The 18985-nt window shown below is 42.0% G+C and overlaps 2 pseudogenes; both read left to right on the top strand.

Annotated features, from left to right (window-relative positions):
• Positions 1 to 950: 950 nt before the first annotated feature.
• LOC119922185 lies at positions 951 to 1912 on the top strand (annotated as a pseudogene).
• Positions 1913 to 3814: 1902 nt separating this feature from the next.
• Positions 3815 to 16847, top strand: LOC119922184 (annotated as a pseudogene).
• Positions 16848 to 18985: the final 2138 nt, after the last annotated feature.

Below are 18985 nucleotides of genomic sequence, written 5' to 3'. Positions count from 1 at the left end.
ATCACATAATAATAATAATAATGGTATTTCTTAAGCACTTACTATGTGCCAAGCCCTTTTATAAGCGCTGGGGTAGATACAAGGTAGTCAGGTTGTCCCATGTGGGGCTCATAATCTTAATCCCCATTTTACAGATGAGGTAAATGAGGCACACAGCAGGCAAGTGGCAGAGCTGGGATTTGAACCCATATCCTCTGACTCAAAAGCCCAGGTTCTTTCCACTAAGGCACACTGCTTCTCATAGTCATCCTGTTTCTCAAAGCCACAAAATGAAGTGTATTAGCTGCAGAGTAGCAGGAGAAGAATGGATAACTAAGAATGAAGCAACGGATGGAGAACCTTGAAGAAAAATGTTGTGGGTTTGCTTTCACTTAAGAAGAAATAGGTAGATATTGGATATTTGGAAGGATGAGAATATCTTACATATGTCACTCAGAAAAGGTGATATGTCAACTGTATGAAGGAAAAATTGGAGAGGCATAAGGGAGAGAAGCAACATTCAGGTGCAAAATCTATTGTGAAAGGAATAGAGTTGTGTGGTTTTTTTAAATTCTCATTTATCTAAATTGCCTAGGACTCAAACTCACCCAGATTACTTATGCTTCCATTTCTCTGTGCTTGTGGAGAATAAATAAGAAGGAATGTTTAAGCAAAGAAAGTTTGAAGTCAAGGTGAAATTTGCAAAACATCTTGAAATTTAGACAATATGGACTGGTTGCTTTCAAGGGAATCCAGTCCATATTTTACTTTCAAACTGTCTAATGAATTTGGTCATTTTCATTTAAGGAAAATGAAGAAAATAGAAGTTTGACACATTGAATAAATATGCTGACTTCATAAATAAATGTCTGATAAATGTCTATGTAAGGCTAAATTACTTTACAAATGATAAAACGATCATTTCAGCTTAGTTCTTAATTTCAAAACTCTCTACAATTTACAGATTGAACATGATGGCAGTGAACATGCATAATGACTTTACTATAATTGAGTTTGTTCTGATGGGATTCCCGGTTACCGAGGAGTTACAGATCATCCTGTTCTTGCTGTTTCTAGCCATCTATCTTTTCACTTTGGTGGGGAACCTGGGCATAGGATGGACTGCTGGCTTCACAACCCCATGTACTATTTCTTGAGTGTCTTACCTTTTCTGGATGCCTGCTACTCATCAGTGGTCACCCACAAGATGTTGGTGGATTTTTTAGTGGGGAATAAATCCAACTCCTTTTCTGGCTGTACCACATAAATGCTTTTCTTCATAACTTTTGGAACCACTGAATGTTTTCTCCTGGCTGCCATGGCTTATGATCTCTATGTGGCCATTTCTAATCCTCTGCTCTACATGGTCGTTATGTCACCCAGAATCTATGTGTCACTCATCATTGACTCTTATATTGATGATGTCCTGCTTGGCATCTTACATACAGCTGCCACCTTCAGTTTATCCTCCTGTGGCTCCAATGAAATCAGACATTTTTTCTGTGATATCCTCCCATTCTTATCCCTCTCCTGCTCTGATACACACATCAATGAACTGTTACTCTTCAATTTTGTGAGTGCTATTGAGGTGGTCACCGTCCTGATTGTGCTCATCTCCTACGGCTACATCCTGGCTGCCATCCTGAGGATCCGCTCTGCTCAAGGGAGACATAAGAATTTTTCAACCCGTGCCTCGCACCTGGAGGGAGTGTCCATATATCACAGTATGATACCAGCTGCATACGTCAGACCCAGTTGAAGCTATACTCTGGAGCATGGCATGGTGGTGTCTGTTTTATACCATTGTGATTCCCCTGATAAATCCAGTAATTTACAGTCTAGGAACAAGGATGTGAAGGATGCTTTTAAAAAAGATATAAACATTTTTAGTGATAAGCATATAAGGAATGATAGACTCCTCATAGGGCTATGACTCTAACACACAATATGAAGTGAGGAGGCTTGAGTTCTAATCTCAGTGCCACCACTTATCTGCTGTGTGACATTGGACAAGTCATTTAAATTCTCTGACTCAGTTTTCTCATTTGTATAATGAGAATTAAATACCTTTTCTTTCACCTCTTTAGGATTTGAACCCCATGTTGGACTTGGGCTATATCTGAACTGATGACATTATGTCTGCCCCAGTGCTTAAAACATAGTGAACATTTAACAAATGGCATAATATACATTAATACTACAACTAACCACAACTCACATTAGTAAAAACAAATGTTTTAAAACTGATCTATTTTCTGGGTTTCAATGATAGGAACGGATTTAAATTCCTTTCAATTCACCCATAATGAATTAACTAATCTGGAATGAATAGTTCTTGTGAATAGGGAACTTGTCTACCAACCCTCTTATTTTCATTCATTAATTCATTCATTTATTAATTCATTCAATAATTTATTGAGGGCTTACCAAGTACAGAGTACTGTAATAAACGATTAGGAAAGTACAATACAACAATAAAGAGAAACATTCCCTGCCCACAATGAGCTTACAAGCTTGAGGGGTCAGACCGACATCAATACAGACATGTACATGTCAGATATGGAAATAAGTCCTGTGGGGCTGGGATGAGGGAAGCAACAAGGGGAGCAAGTCAGGGTTTTCTAGCACTTAGTGATTCATATTGTACTCTCCCAGGCACTTAGTACAGTGTTCTGCATGTGGAAAGTCTTCAATACATATGATTGATTGATTGATTGCTTATCTCAAAAGCAATAGTAATATGACCGGTCTCTTGCTGTACAGTACAGTCACCCCATCTCATTATTTAATCGTTATCAATGAGCACTGTTCTTCCTGGACTTTCTCACAACAGGTGGGAAGTAGGGGATAGCATGGTGCTATTAAATCTTGTTAAAATTTAGGAATCGATTACTTGAAACTGAATACTTAAAGCCTCTCTCTATTTCACAGTAAGCACTTAATAAACATTCCTCTAACTACTACTGTTTTTTTTTTTACTGATGCTCTCATTATTCCCAAAGTACATTCTTCCAAGTACATTTGAATGTCTAGATAACTCACCTGAGATATGGATCACCTGGGTGTGTCAGAAATTAGTTCCCCTGGGCTCATAGTACAAAAGTAATAGAGCTGCGGAGATAACTTAAAAGGAAATTCCTGTTTCATTTCCTTCTAGAGCTTCATGAGAAGATTGTCTTGGAGCTTGTACCTTTAGAAGGGAATATCCAATAAAGTTTTTGGTTAATTTACACAGACTGGATCGTGAAGGACTGTGTAATGTGACTCTGTTTAGACTTGGGGAAAAGAAGCAGTAAGAGCAGAAAAACCAAGAATGACTCTGAGATCCTGGGGGAAGGTTAGAAGGGAAAGGAGTCTCTCCTGAATGTAGAACGAGGAAGCTCTGCCAAGCAAATTCACTCTGCTGTGGTCTATAAAGTGGGAGTGGGAAGGAGAGAACAAGGAATTAGGAGTTTCAGTGAAATGATTGAACTGGAAAAGATTATAAAACAGAGAATGAGGATGGAGGTAAGGAGCCAAGTCAGGAAGTGGGGACACTGAAGTGCTAATCTCCAACAAGAAGTCCCTGGGTCCCCTGATTCTAAATTGAGACAATCCAACCTCTGATGGCAAGTATTCAGGCCTTGCCATGTTTTGGAACTCTAATACCAGGCTACACCAGATCGTGGAGTTATAATCCCTGGGACTCACCCTACTATTCATTCATTCAATCATATTTATTGAGCACTTACTGTGTGCAGAGCACTGTAATAAACGTTTAAAAAGTGCAATTCAGCAACAGAGACAATCCCTGCCCACAATGGGCTCACAGTCAAGATGACAGGCTCACGCTGTGATGATCTCGTTTTCAGGCTACCGAAGGAGAGACCCTCAGCCTGTGAGACAGATATTCTCCTGATTCAACTTTCCTGTTAGATAATACTAAGGCAAGTTTTAATTATATTTCAAGGAAAAAATGTCATTTATAATGAAAGCATCCTTTAGTGAAGTTATTTATGCTACATATGTATATATTTCCAGCTTCAAAAATAAAAATGCACCTAATATATAAGATGCATTTTTATTTTTGAAGTTGGAAATCCTAGGAAGTGATTCAGGTGAGGATTGCTAATTGAATTTGTAGAAGGGATGGATGAGGGTCTGATAAGGGGAATTGAAGTAGGCATTAAACCAATGAGTTTTACAAATGCAAGGGATAACAGGAGATCTTTATATTATATTTAAATTGGGTGTCGAAAACAGTCCTGCCACTTTATGTATTAATGCATTGAAATTGTGGTGTCGAGATAAATGGCTAGTGAGTCAAAATAATTGACTAGAAAAATGGGGAAGGAAAAAGTCAAATAAATGATAAAATTGCAACCTTAATTGTAATTCCAGGCACATTACATCGCATATAAGAGCTACAATTTTTGTTTTCCTCCAGGACTGCATGCAGATAATGAGGGCTATGCATAATCACTGTACCATGGCTGAGTTTATTCTGATGGGATTCCCGGTTCTTGGGGAGCTACATATCATCCTGTTCTTGCTGTTTCTAGCCATCTACATTTTCACTTTGGTGGGGAACCTGGGAATGGTTCTGCTAATCAGGATGGACTCCCGGCTTCATAACCCCATGTATTACTTCTTGAGTGTCTTATCTTTCCTAGTTGCCTGCTACTTCTCAGTTGTCACCCCCAAGATGTTGCTGAATTGTTTAGTGGTGAATAAATCCATCTCTTTTTCTGGCCATGCTGCTCAAATGCTTTTCTTGGTAACTTTTGGAACCACTGAGTGCATTCTCCTGGCTACCAGGGCTTATGATCACTACGTAGCCATTTCTAACCCTCTGCTCTACATGGCCATTATGTCACCTAGAATCTGTGTGCCTCTCATCATTGATACGCATATTGTTGGCATGCTGCATGATATTTTTCACACAGCTGCCACCTTCAGTTTATTCTTCTGTGGCTCCAACGAAATCAGACATTTTTTTCTGTGCTATCCCCCCACTCTTATCCCTCTCCTGCTCTGATATGCACATCAGTGACGTGTTACTCTTCAATTTTGTGAGTGCTATTGAGATGGTCACCGTCCTGATTGTGCTCATCTCCTATGGCTATATCCTGGATGCCATCCTGAGGATCTTGAGGATCTGCTCCACTCAAGAGAGACACAAGGATTTCTCAACCTGTGCCTCCCACCTAGAGGGAGAGACGATATATCACTGAACGTTACTCGCTGCATACATCAGGCACAATTCGAGCTACACTCTTCGAGCTTTTATTTTACTTGTACCTATCTATTCTATTTATTTTATTTTGTTAGTATGTTTGGTTTTGTTCTCTGTCACCCGCTTCTAGACTGTGAGCCCACTGTTGGCTAGGGACTGTCTCTATATGTTGCCAGCTTGTACTTCCCAATCGCTTAGTACAGTGCTCTGCACACAGTAAGCACTCAATAAATACGTTTCATTGATTGATTGATTGAGCATGGCATGGTGGTGTCTCTATTTTATGCCGTTGTGATTCCAGTGTTGAATCTGGTAATCTACAGTTTGAGGAACAAGGATGTGGAGGAAGCCTTTAAAAAAGCATTAAAAACAGTCTGGTTCCAGTAATGAAATTGTATCAGCTTTCTTACCAAAACGATTTAAATTCTCCTTTTCAGTTCATCTGTCCTAAATGAGTTCTTCTACAAGTCTTCAGGGGCACCTCATGACCTGTCTTCTTGTTTTGTAAATCTCCACTCCTTGATTTATTTTACAGTTTTGCTCTTATATTTCAGTACTTTATGTAATGTACAATAATTTATTCAGGTTTTTCGTTTTAGCAGGAAACAATCTACATTCTATCTATTGTATCCTTAAAATCTTATCCATTTCAAATACCCCTGTACTTCATTAGTCATAGGTTTTGGAGTGCCATGTAGTACCCCACAGAATGTCTTGAGTGGCAAAATCACAAATGGAAAAGAAATCACTCCCCTTTCCCTGGAGTCTTATTGGCCAGGTAGAAGCAGCGTGACTCAGTAGAAAGAGCCGGGCTTAGGAGACAGAGGTAATGTGTTCTAATACCGGCTCCACCACTTGTCAGCTGTGTGACTTTGGGCAAGTCACTTAACTTCTCTGGGCCTCAGTTACCCATCTGTAAAATGGGGATTAAGACTGTCAGCCCCACATGGGACAACTTGATCACCTTATATCTACCCCAGTGCTTAAAACAGCGCCTTGCATATAGTAAGCACTTAACAAGTACCATCATTATTATTAGAAGCCTCACATCCCTGAATCCTTAAATTTTGAATGAGCTGAGATCATGCTATATCCTACCAAGTTAAGCACTTACTATTTGCCAAGAACTGTTCTAGTTCAAATGCTCTCCCCACTACTGGGTCTGTCAAGTCAATTTTCGACAGCTAGTTTGAATTCTGAAGGACAAAATATAAAATCTTTATTCTACCTTAGCAGAGTATTTTTTTTTTTTGGCCTGAATTGCCACGTGTCTTAACTGTTCTCTCTGCTTCATCATCTAATCACAGTGTGTAGTTCAAGGAGTGGAGCTTCCTTAGTTCTTTTTTTTTCATACTTTGTAAAGACACAATTTGTTCATTTAAATTCCACACCCACACATTTTAAAATAATAATGTCACGTTAAGTGCTTACTATGTGCTAAAGTCCATATTATAAGAGCTGAGATAGAGACAATAATGATAATAATTTTGATATTTGTTAAGGGCTTACTGTGTGCCTAGCACTGTTCCAAGTGCTGGGGTACATACAAGGTAATCAGGTTGGACCAAGGCCCTGTCCCACAAAGGGCTAACAGTATTAATCCCCATTTTACAGAAGAGGTAACTGAGGCACAGATAAGTGAAGTGACTTGCCCAAGGTCACACAACAGACATGTAGCAGAGAGCTGAGCTTAGACATGTAGACAGGTGTCAAAATGAACAAAAAAGAATTATAGCTATATGCAAATCATTAATAAAATAAATAGAATGATAAATATGTACAAGTAAAATAAATAGGGTAATAAATGTGTACAAACATATAGACAGGTGCTGTGGTTAGGGGAAGGAGGTAGGGCTGGGGGGATGGGGAGGGGAAGAGGAAAAAGGGGGCTCAGTCTGGGAAGGCCTCCTGGAAGAGGTGAGCTCTCAGTAGGGCTTCGAAGGGAGGAAGAGAGCTAGCTTGGTGGTTGTGTGGAGGGAGGGCATTCCATTCATTCATTCATTCATTCAATCGCATTTATTGAGCACTTACTGTGTGCGGAGCACTGTACTAAGCGCTTGGGAATTACAATTTGGCAACATTCCAGGCCAGGGGGAAGGCATGGGCCGGGGGTCGATGGCGGGAAAGGATAGAATGAGACACTGTGAGAAGGTTAGCAGCAGAGAAGCAGAGGGTTCAGGCTGGGCTGTAAAAGGAGAGAAAGGAGGTGAGGTACGGAGGGCGAGGCGATGGAGAGCCTTGAGGCCGAGTGTGAGGAGTTTTTGCTTGATGCGTAGGTTGACTGGTAGCCACTGGAGATTTTTGAGGAGGGGAGTAATATGCCTAGAGCGTGTCTGCACAAAGATGATCCGGGCAGCAGCGTGAAGTATACACTGAAGTGGGGAGAGACAGGAGGATAGGAGATTACAGAGGTGGCTGATGCAGTAATCCAGTCGGGATAGGATGACAGATTGAACCAGCCAGGTAGCAGTTTGGATGGAGAGGAAAGGGCGGATCTTGCTGATGTTGTGGAGGTGCAACTGGCAGGTTTTGATGATGGATTGGATGTGAGGGGTGAACGAGAGAGCAGAGTCGAAGATGACACCAAGGTTGTGGGCTTTTGAGATGGGAAGGGTGGTAGTGCCATCTACAGTGACAGGAAAGTCAGCGAGAGAGCAGGGTTTGGTAGGGAAGATAAGAAGTTCAGTCTTGGACATATTGAGTTTTAGATGGTGGGCAGACGTCCAGTTGAAGATGTCCTGGAGTCAGGAGGAGACCTGAGCCTGAAGGGAGGGAGAGAGAGCAGGGGCAGAGATGTAGATTTGGGTGTCATCAGCGTAGAGAGGATAGTTGAAGCTGTGGGAGTGAATGGGTTCGCCAAGGGAGTGAGTGTAGATAGAGAACAGAAGGGGACCAAGAACTGACCCTTGAGGAACCCCTACAGTAAAGGGATGAGAGGGAGAGGAGGAGCCCACAAAGGATACTGAGAATGAACGGCCAGAGAGATAACAAGAAAACCAGGAGAGGATGGAGTCTGTGAAGCCAAGGTTGGATAGCGTGTTGAGGAGAAGGGGGTGGTCCACAGTTTCGAAGGCAGCAGAGAGGTCAAGGAGGATTAATATATAGTAAGAGCCGTTGGATTTGGCAAGAGGAAGGTCATGGGTGACCTTTGAGACGGCAGTTTCACTGGAGTGTAGGGGACAGAAGCCATATTCGAGGGGGTCGAGGAGAGAATTAGCATTGAGGAATTCGAGGCAGTGGGTGTAGACGACTCGTTCAAGGAGTTTGGAAAGGAATGGTAGGAGGGAGATAGGGCAATAGCTTGAACGGGAGGTGAGGTCAAGAGAGGGCTTTTTTAGGACGGGAGAGACGTGGGCATGTTTGAAGGCAGAGGGGAAGGAACCAATGGAGAGTGAGTGGTTGAAGATGGAAGTTAAGAAGGGGAAGAGGGAAGGAGCTAGAGATTTCATAAGATGAGAGGGAATGGGGTCAGAGGCACAGGTAGTTGGAGTAGCACTTGAAAGGAGGGAGGACATCTCATCTGAGGATACTGCTGGGAAGGATGTATATATCCAACCTCTACAGCCCACAATAATTCATTCTTGAACCATTTACACTGCTTAAAGACAACAGTGTTACACTGTGCCATCAACCAAACACCAAAATAGGGATGTGCTGTTGAAATTCTTTTTCCTAAAATGCCCTCAGTTTTAAAGGGGGTGAATAGCTCCAATGATTAAAGTTGGGGTAAAACTAGAATACTGAAACTGTCACCTTGAGATGTCACTGAATTCTAGTCCTGCAACATTTGTGCATTTAATTGTTCTAGTTTACTAAAAACTTTAATGTGCTTCATTCATTCATTCATTCAATCCTATTTATTGAGCACTTGTGTGCAGAGCACTGTACTATGCGCTTGGAAAGTACAATTCGTCAATAGACAGCTAGAGCTTCATCAAGTCCCAAGAAAGGATTAAGTCTTGGGGAAAATTTGGCTCACTGCACATTGTAGCCTGGAACATTTCCTTGACTGGCTACTTGCATGAGGTAGTAAAGATAGAACTGAAAATTTTAAGAACTGAAATTTACGAATATGCTTCTCTGTCAGAAATGTTTCTCTATCCATTTTCCCCCTCAAGCTACTGCCATGAACAGTATCACATTTAGCATTTCAATTCTTGACTGTATTAAAACAACACTGATATTAGTTATTAAAATTTTCTAATGGACTCCTCATAAGATTTCCAAAATAACAACCTTTCTACAATGGCCTGAAGATAGAGAATCACTTCAGCCTAGTGGCAAGAGCACGGAACCCACAGTCAGAGGACCTGGGTTCTAATCCCATCTCCCTCATTTACCTGCTGTGTGACCTTGTGCAAGTCACTTAATTTATTTGTGCCTCAGTTCCCTCCTCTGCAAAGAGGGAATTCAATGCCTGTTCTCCCTTCTATTTAGACTGTGGAACCTTATTATATTGTATCTTGTATCTACCCCAGCACTTGGCACATAGTAGGGAAGCAGCATGGCTCAGTGGAAAGATTCTGGGCTTGGGAGTCAGAGGTCATGGGTTCTAATCCTGGCTCTGCCAGTATCGTCTGTGCGACTTTGGGCAAGTCACTTAACTTAAGCACTCAATAAATATGATTGATTGATAGTGTGTGTCCCCCCTTTGCTATTAACAGAGGAATGGGAACTCCACTAGATACAACCTAACCGTTCCCCTTAGAGTTGAATACGTTCTATCTCCAAGATGTAATCTGTGAACCAGCCTGGAAGAATGCATGATAATGTTATATTGTAAAATATATCTGTATTAATGTCTGTTCCCCCATCTAGGCTGTAAGCTCATTGTGGGCAGGGAATGCATTTACTAGTTCTATTGTATTGTACTCTCCCAAGTGCTCAGTATAGTGCTCAGCAAACAGTAAGGGCTTACTAAATGCCACTGATTGACTAATTCATTTGAATTGCCCAATCCTTATGCTTTCATATTTCATCAGTTTTCAGATCATTTGGGGAAACAAATCTCAAAAGTTATGAGACCAAATAACAACATTTCCAAATCGAATCCCAGAACAGACCTGGAAAATCAATGAAATACAAATTATTTAACTCCCTTGTCCTACCCAATCCTCCTAGGAAGGTTGATAGGCCAGGGAATTTAATGTCTTCCTGTGATGCCTCTTTAAATGCCTTAAATTGTCATCTGGATTGTCATCACTTTGCATAGTCTGGGGCACTGGGGTAGGAGATAGCACTACCAGTCAATCAGTCTGGGGCTGAGATTAGCCAGAAGCAATTCTCACTGTGGGAGAATTGCCTACTGAGAAGAGTGATGAGGATCTGTCTAGGTGGTGCTAGCTAAGCCAATCAGTATGACTCCAATCTGACAGAAATAAACTTTACTAGCAATTCCTAAAACCCTCTCAGGATGGCACCTGGAGAGTTTCCAGTAATCTACCAGTCTCAGCACTGGGAGGGAATGTCAAGTAGTGGCATATCCATTTCATTCCAGACTTGGGCAGTGGCTTGCAAGTGGAAGACAATCTGCTACAAATCAAACTCATCTGTGCTGTGCAGCAGCGACATGGGTGAGCCAGTTGTGGGCAGGGATTGTCCCTGTTTGTTGCTGAATTGTACTTCCCAAGCTCTTAGTACAGTGCTCTGTATACAGTAAATGCTCAATAAATACGATTGAATGAATGAATGAAGGTGAAGACTCAGGTCTACTGTACAGAAGAAAGCAATGGAAAGCACCTTTGTATTTTTACCAAGAAAACTCTATGGATACACTACCAGAACAAATGCAGATGGAGGTGGGGTCTTCTGGGAAAGGCATGTCCATTGAGTCACTATGGGTCAGAGATGACTCAACAGCGTAAGACAGACAAGTGTTTCCTAGAGAGTCTGTTCATAGGATGATTTTCCCATTGCTACTTTCTATAGCCCTTCAATCTCCACAAATCTTGTAGCTGACGAGTATTAAGCTAATAATAATAATAATTATGGTATTTGCAAGTGCTTAATATGTGCCAGGCACTGTACTAAGCTCTGAGGTGATACAAGCAAATGGAGTTGAACACAGTCTCTGTCTCACAGGAGCGTTACATTCTCAATCCCCATTTTACAGATGAGGTAACTGAGGCCCGGCAAAGGGAATTCATTCATTCATTCAGTCGTATTTATTGAGCGCTTACTGTGCAGAGCACTGTACTAAGCGCTTGGGAAGTACAAGTCGGCAACATATAGAGACGGTCCCTACCCAACAAGTCTAGAAGGGGGAGACAGACAACGAAACAAAACACGTAGACAGGTGGCAAAATCGTCAGAACAAATAGGATTAAAGCTATATGCACATCATTAACAAAATAAACAGAATAGTAAATATGTACACGCAAATGAATAAAGTAATAAATCTGTCAAATATATATATATATATATATATATATATATATATATATACAAATGCTGTGGGGAGGGAAACGAAGTAGGGCTGGGGGCAGGGATGGGGAGGAGAGGAAATAGGGGGCTCAGTCTGCAAAGGCCTCCTGGAGAAGGTGAGCTCTCAGTAAGGCTTTGAAGGGAGGAAGAGAGCTAGCTTCGCAGATGTGTGGAGGGAGGACATTCCAAGACAGGGGAAGTACATGGGCCGGGGATTGACGGTGGAACAGGTTAGAACGACATACAGTGAGGATGTTAGCAGCAGAGGAGCAGATGGTGTGGGCTAGGCTGGAGAAGGAGAGAAGGGAGGTGAGGTAGGAGGGGGCAAGGAGTTGGAGAGCCTTGAAGCTGAAGGTGAGGATTTTTTGCTTGATTCGTAGGTTGACAGGCAGCCACTGGAGTTTTTTGAGGAGGGGAATAACATGCCCAGAGCGTTTCTGCACAAAGATAATCCAGGCAGCAGAGTGAAGTATAGACTGAAGTGAGGAGAGACAGGAGGATGGGATATCAGAGAGGAGGCTGATGCAGTAATCCTGTTGGGATAGGATGAGATATTGAACAAGCAAGGTAGCAGTTTGGATGGAGAGGAAAGGGAAGATCTTGGGGTTGTTGTAGGGGGAAGACTGGCAGGTTTTGGTGACAGATTGGAATTGAATTGATTTGCCCAACATCAAACAGCAGACAAGTGATGGAGCTAGGAGCAGAATCCACAACCTTTTGACTCCCAGGCCCGTGTCCTATCCAATACACCTTGCTACTTTTTCATGATAATTAAAACTAACTGTGGTATTTGTTAAGTGAAGTAACATGGCATAGTGGGTAGACACTGGCCTGGGGATCAGAACGATCTGAATTCTAATCCTGGCTCTGCTGCTTGTCTGCTATGTGGCCTCTAACAAATCACTCAACTTCTCTGTGCCTCGGTTTTCTCATCTGTAAAATAAGTGTTAATACTGTGAGCCCCAAATGGGACACGGAATGTGTCCAACCTGATTAGCTAGTATCTACTCCATGCTTGTATCTACCCATACCATGAAAAAGTGCTTATGATGTGCCATGTACTCAGGTATGTGCTGGGGTAGATACAAGATACAGATCAGGTAGAGTCCCTGGCCCACTTTGGGATCACAGTGTCAATAAGAGGGAGAATGGGTACTGAACACCCATTTAATAGATGAGGAAACTGAGGCACAGAGCAGTTTAGTGCCTTGCCCAAAATCACACTGCAGGCAAGTGATGATGTTTTAGCAAGGCTTGTTGTCTTATGCTGTCAAGTCATGTCCAACCTATAGTAATGCCATAGGCACATCTATCTCAGGTTGCCCCACTTCCATCTGCAACAATTCTGGTAGTATATCCATAGAGTTTTCTTCATTTAAATATGTAAGCAGTTTATCATTGCCTCCTTCTGCACAGTAAATGAGTCACTGCCTTTGACTCTCTCATGCTGCTGCTGCCCAGCGCAGATGAGTTTTGACTTGTATCAGATTGCCTTCCACTCACTAGCCAATGTTCAAGCTAGGAAGGGAATGGGTATGCCTTTGTTCGACTCTCCCTCCCATAATCGAGACTTGGGGAGTACTGGAAACTCTCCAGGTGCAACCCTGAGAGAGGTAGCACTGCTTAAAGCACGCTAAAGTTGGTTCCTCTGTCAGAAATGTAGCAGATCAGAAGGTTCCCCCTGGAGTGTAGGTGCTACAACCTGCTACAACCTTGTATCAGATGAGCAATTACAGGAAATAACCCATTTTATTGGTAAAAAATGAGAGGGGGTAGGGCAGAGAGCTCTGGAATGCTCCTAACCTACACTTTACCCTGACTCCCTTGGCTAAAGATGCTGGCACTGAGAGACATGTTGGGGATTTGAATAGTGGAGGTAGAATGGTGGGGAATAAAAGCAACACCATGACCCAGGATTCAGGGCAGTAGGTCTTTCAGCCAGGAATGAGTACATAGAAACTGTACTGTGTACGTTGTCAAATGCCCAAGTCACATTTCATCTAAAATAATAAACTTGCAAGCTAATGTATATCTGAGGAAAATCTGGCATGGTGGTGATCTTGTTCACTTTCTCATCATCTCTTTGAAGTGGGAAGGAATTAAGTTCTCTCAATTATCAGTAATCTTCATCCAATGGAGGGGAGCAATAATGTGAACAAGGCAGACCACAGATAAATCCAAAAAGGGAAGACCTCTTCTGGAAAGTACGGGGAAGGATGTTTGTTTGGCTTATCAGATGTTGTGAGAAGGCAGTGGAAATGACTCACCCTCTTTTCTCCTCTCTAAACGTTTGATGGGGAATAAAAAAAAAACGTATCCCATACATACCTGGAGAGAGTACTAAATGGAAAATGTTGGGGGGAACGCAGAACCTGCATTAAGGAAAACTTATGGTGAACCCCTCCATCGGCACATCCGCCCCCTCGCTCTGCCCATCTGCCAAGCTAGCTCTCTTCCTCCCTTCAAGGCCCTATTGAGAGCTCACCTCCTCCACGAGGCCTTCCCAGACTGAGCCCCTTCCTTCCTCTCCCCCTCATCCCCCTCTTCTTCCCCCCCATCTTACCTCTTTCCCTTCCCCACAGCACCTGTATATATGTATAGATGCTTGTACATATTTATTACTCTATTTATTTATTTATTTTACTTGTACATACCTATTCTATTTATCTTATTTTGTTAGTATGTTTGGTTTTGTTCTCTGTCTCCTCCTTTTAGACTGTGAGCCCACTGTTGGGTAGGGACTGTCTCTATATGTTGCCAACTTGTACTTCCCAAGCGCTTAGTACAGTGCTCTGCACACAATAAGCGCTCAATAAATACTACTGATTGATTATGGTGAAACACTCTGAGTCTGATTCCTTCATTAAGCCAAATCCATTGAGTACTTACTGTATGCAAAGTATTGTACCAAGCACTTGGGAGAGTATGGTATAGCAACAAGAACATTCCTGCCCACAACGAACTCACAATCTAATGTTACTCACCTACACACAATTATTTCTTTGTGCAGTTTCCAGGCAGAAGCATGTTGTCAGAAGAATAAATTGCTGTGTTCTCTTCGAAACAGAAGGTGCACATTTGTACAGTGGAAAAATTGACTGTAGAGTAAATTTCCATACTGTTTCTTTCCCAAAAATAGTCCAGACTGTAAAAGTGTTGTGGGAAGAGAATGTGTCTGTTTATTGTTGCATTGCTCTGCAGTTAGTGCTCAATAAATACAATTGAAAGAATTAATGAATTTGCACATCAACAATTTCAATCAATTCACACAGTATCTCTGGGACATAGGAAGAGGCAGAGATTACTATCCCTATTCCAGGAAGAGTAAATTGATGTTGAGAAGTCATAACCTGCCTTAGATCAATCAGCAGGCCAATCAGAATTTGGGCTTCATGATTCCCAGAATCATACACTTTCCACAATACTCCTTGGAGAAAGTTCCCAAGAGAAAATACTGACTGATGATAATAATAATAAAAATGTTGGTATTTGGTAAGTGCTTACTATGTGCCAAGCATTGTTATAAGCACTGGGATAAAAACAAGGTCATCAGGTTGTCCCACGTGGGGCTCACAATCTTAATCCCCATTTTATGGATGAGGCAGATGAGGCCCAGAGAAGTTAAGTGACTTGCCCAAAGTCATACAGCTGACAAGTGGTGGAGCTGGAATTAGAACCCACTACCTTGCTTCCCAAGTCCATGATCTTTCCACTTAGCCATGCTGCTTCGCGCGGCTTCCTGCTTCATGCTGTAGGGTTGCAGCTGATGAGTTCTGAAAAACCTGCACAGATAACCCACAAATAAATACTCTAAATTGACAAATGAGTTGAATGTACCTGATCTAAGTTGAGTTATAATCCTGCCTGTTTATCAAAGTGAAATTGGAAACCATTATGTCTGCCTCCTTTCTCAGTGAGCTGCCCTAACACCTTCCCTCTAGAACTCTTCATGGTTTTGCTTTGCCTTGCCTTGGAGTTGTTTTTCTCCTAGGTTTCTCCAGTGTGTGGATATACTGCCTCAATGCCTCACCCTTTATTCTCCTCTCTAAATGTTTCATGGGGAAGGGTCGCGGACAGCCGACTGGACACCAAATACCCCTATGACCAGACCACACCCTCCGCTCCTCTGCTGCTAATCTCCTCACTGGGGCTCATTCTTGCCTGTTCCGCCATCGACCCCCGGCCCACGTCCTCCCCATGGCCTAAGATACCCTCCCTCCGCACATCCGCCTAGCTAGCTCTCTTCCTCCCTTCAAAGCCCTACTGAGAGCTCACCTTCTCCAGGAGGTCTTCCCAGACTGAGCCCCCTCCTTCCTCTCCCCCTCCCTATCCCCCCTCCCCTTCCTCTCCCCCTCCCCATCCCCCACCTCACCTCTTTCCCTTCACCACAGCACCTGTATGTATGTTTGTACAGATTTATTACTCTATTTCACTTGTACATATTTACTATTCTATTTATTTTATTTGGTTAATATATTTTGTTTTGTTGTCTGTCTCCCCCTTCTAGACCGTGGGGCCGTTGTTGGGTAGGGATCGTCTCTATATGTTGCCAAATTGTACTTCCCAAGCGCTTAGTACGGTGTTTTGAACACAGTAAGTGCTTAATAAATACAACTGAATGAACAAATATGACTGAATGAATAAATACTATTGAATGAATGAATGAATAAATAAATGTCATTATTATCATTATAATTATGTCCAGGGCAATCTGCCTTAAAATGATCACTGGGGCATATGTTGCAGGCTTCTTGAAGTCAGTGATTCATACAAGTTACATAAGTAGCCTGTCTTTCTGTGACTCTAATATCATCCAACAGTTTTTCTATGTTAGCCCTCCACTCCTCAAATTCTCCTACTCAGACACCCATGTGGATGAAAGTTTCATTTTTACATATGCAGGATTAAATATGTTAGGCATGTTATTCATAATTCTAACTTCTTACACATATGTCCTATCCTCCATCTTGCACACTGCTCAGGGCAGGCACAAAGCCTTCTCTACCTGTGCTTCCCATCTGACAGCTGCATTATGTTCTATGGGATGCAAATCTTTATGTATCTACAACCTAGTTCTAACTATTCACTAAATGAAGATCGTGTGATGTCAGTCTTCTACGCGGTGGTGATCCCCATGTTAAACCACCTGATCTACAGCTTGAGAAACAAGGAGGTGAAGGAAGCTCTAAAGAAACTGATTTTGAGAAACAGAATTCCTATGATTATTTAGGTTGTTTGAGTAATTTAGCAAGCAATGATCGTGAGCTGAGTTTAGGATTCATTCATTCATTCAATCAATCGTATTTATTGAGTGCTTACTGTGTGCAGAGCACTGTACTAAGCGCTTGGGAAGTACAAGTTGGCAACATATAGAGCCGGTCCCTACCCAACAGTAGGCTCACAGTCTAGAAGGGGAGGACAGACAACAAAACATATTAACAACATAAAATAAATAGAATAAATATGTACAAGTAAAATAAATAGAGTAATAAATACGTACAAACATATATACATATATACAGGTGGTGTGGGGAGGGGAAGGAGGTAAGGCGGGGGGGATGGAGAGGGGGAGGAGGGGGAACATATAGAGCCGGTCCCTACCCAACAGCGGGCTCGCAATCTGGAAGGAGGAGACAGACAACAAAACAAAACATATTAACAAAATAAAATAAATAGAATAGTAAATATGTAATATACAATTGAATGAATAAATGAATCCCGCATAAGCTTGCCTTCAACCTTATGAAATAAAAAACTTCTAACCCAGAAAATAGAAGGAACTGGCCTTAGGTGAGTGCTATTAGTGAATTACTACGGTCTTTGGAATTCTTTTTTATTGTTATTATTATCATTATTATAATGTTGTCACAGATTTTCTGGGCCTTAGTTACCTCATCTGTAAAATGGGGAGTAAGACTATGATCTCCATGTGGGACAGGTACTGTGTACAACCTGATTAGCTTGTATCTACTCTTGTGCTTAGTACAATGCCTGGCACATAGTAAGTGCTTAACAAATACTACTAAGAAAGCAAACAAAAAAAGAAAAACCAAGCAACATAAAGGGTACCTAACTGTTTACCAGGGAGGGATAGAAAACAGCCAGAATCCTCCTAGACTGACTATTAAAGAATATAGTAAACCGTGTAGTTCCCAAATCACCATGTAGCTTCAGAATAAAATGTAGAAAAGCAGACGGCATGATCAGTTGAACAGATAACACTAGCGCACAAGCAACACAAAAACATCTTTGTTGTAGATGTAAACTTTACAAAACTGGTTGATACCATCAGCATACTTGTGTCCTGACAATTATAGTACTAATTAAGTTAGATGGACAACAGAAGTACATCAAAATCCAAGCTCTGCTCCTCAGCAGTGTGATTAGTAGAGCAGGATTTCGAAGTACCCTTTAGAATCCTTTCCTAATCATCAGAGGGAGCAAAGCGATATGTTTCATTCTGCTGGGCTTGAGGATTAAACAAGAACTGAAAGTTTTTCTGATAGTCTTCTGATACACTGGGAAACCTCCAACTCAGCAGACTTTAAATATGGTCAAAATTCATTTGAGGTAATCCTCAGGAACTTTTAAAACTTGAGGAAAGTCTGGCAGAAGACATGCAGGTGATTGTGAACTGCTTCACTGAGACAGCATGGAAATATGGACTGTCATTAAGTCTGAGGACCATGAAATGGTGCTAAAAATCGCAAATGCGACCGCACTGCAGAGGACAATGTTGCATGTGCACAATGTGGAATGGACTATTTTTACTCACCTTTTTAGCCCACATCCATATATATGCTTGGACAGTTGCATAAAGGTAATTCATGTCCCTACATTCCATTATCATGGGATTATTTCCAGACAATAATATCATGAGGACCACATGAACTCATTCACTCCCGCGGCTTCAACTATTACCTCTACGCTGATGACACCCAAATCTACATCTCTGCCTCTGCTCTCTCTCCCTCCCTTCAGGCTAGTGTCTCCTCCTGCCTTCAAGACATCTCCATCTGGATGTCTGCCTGCCATCTAAAACTCAATATGCCCAAGACTGAACTCCTTATCTTCCCTCCCAAACCCTGCCCTCTCACTGACTTTCCCATCACTGTTGATGACACTACCATTCTTCCTGTCTCACAAGCCCACAACCTTGGTGTCATCCTCGACTCTGCTCTCTCGTTCACCCCTCACATCCAATCTGTCACCAAAAACTGCCAGTCTCACCTCCACAACATTACCAAGATCCGCCCTTTCCTCTCCATCCAAACTGCTACCCTGCTGGTTCAATCTCTCATCCTATCCCGATTGGAGTACTGCATCAGCCTCCTCTCTAATCTCCCATCCTCCTGTCTCTCCCCACTT

This window comes from Tachyglossus aculeatus, unplaced genomic scaffold (genome assembly GCF_015852505.1).
Source record: "Tachyglossus aculeatus isolate mTacAcu1 unplaced genomic scaffold, mTacAcu1.pri scaffold_100_arrow_ctg1, whole genome shotgun sequence".
Classification (NCBI taxonomy): domain Eukaryota; kingdom Metazoa; phylum Chordata; class Mammalia; order Monotremata; family Tachyglossidae; genus Tachyglossus; species Tachyglossus aculeatus.
Note: the sequence above shows the minus strand (reverse complement) of the source record. Positions and strands in the feature narration are given on the sequence as shown.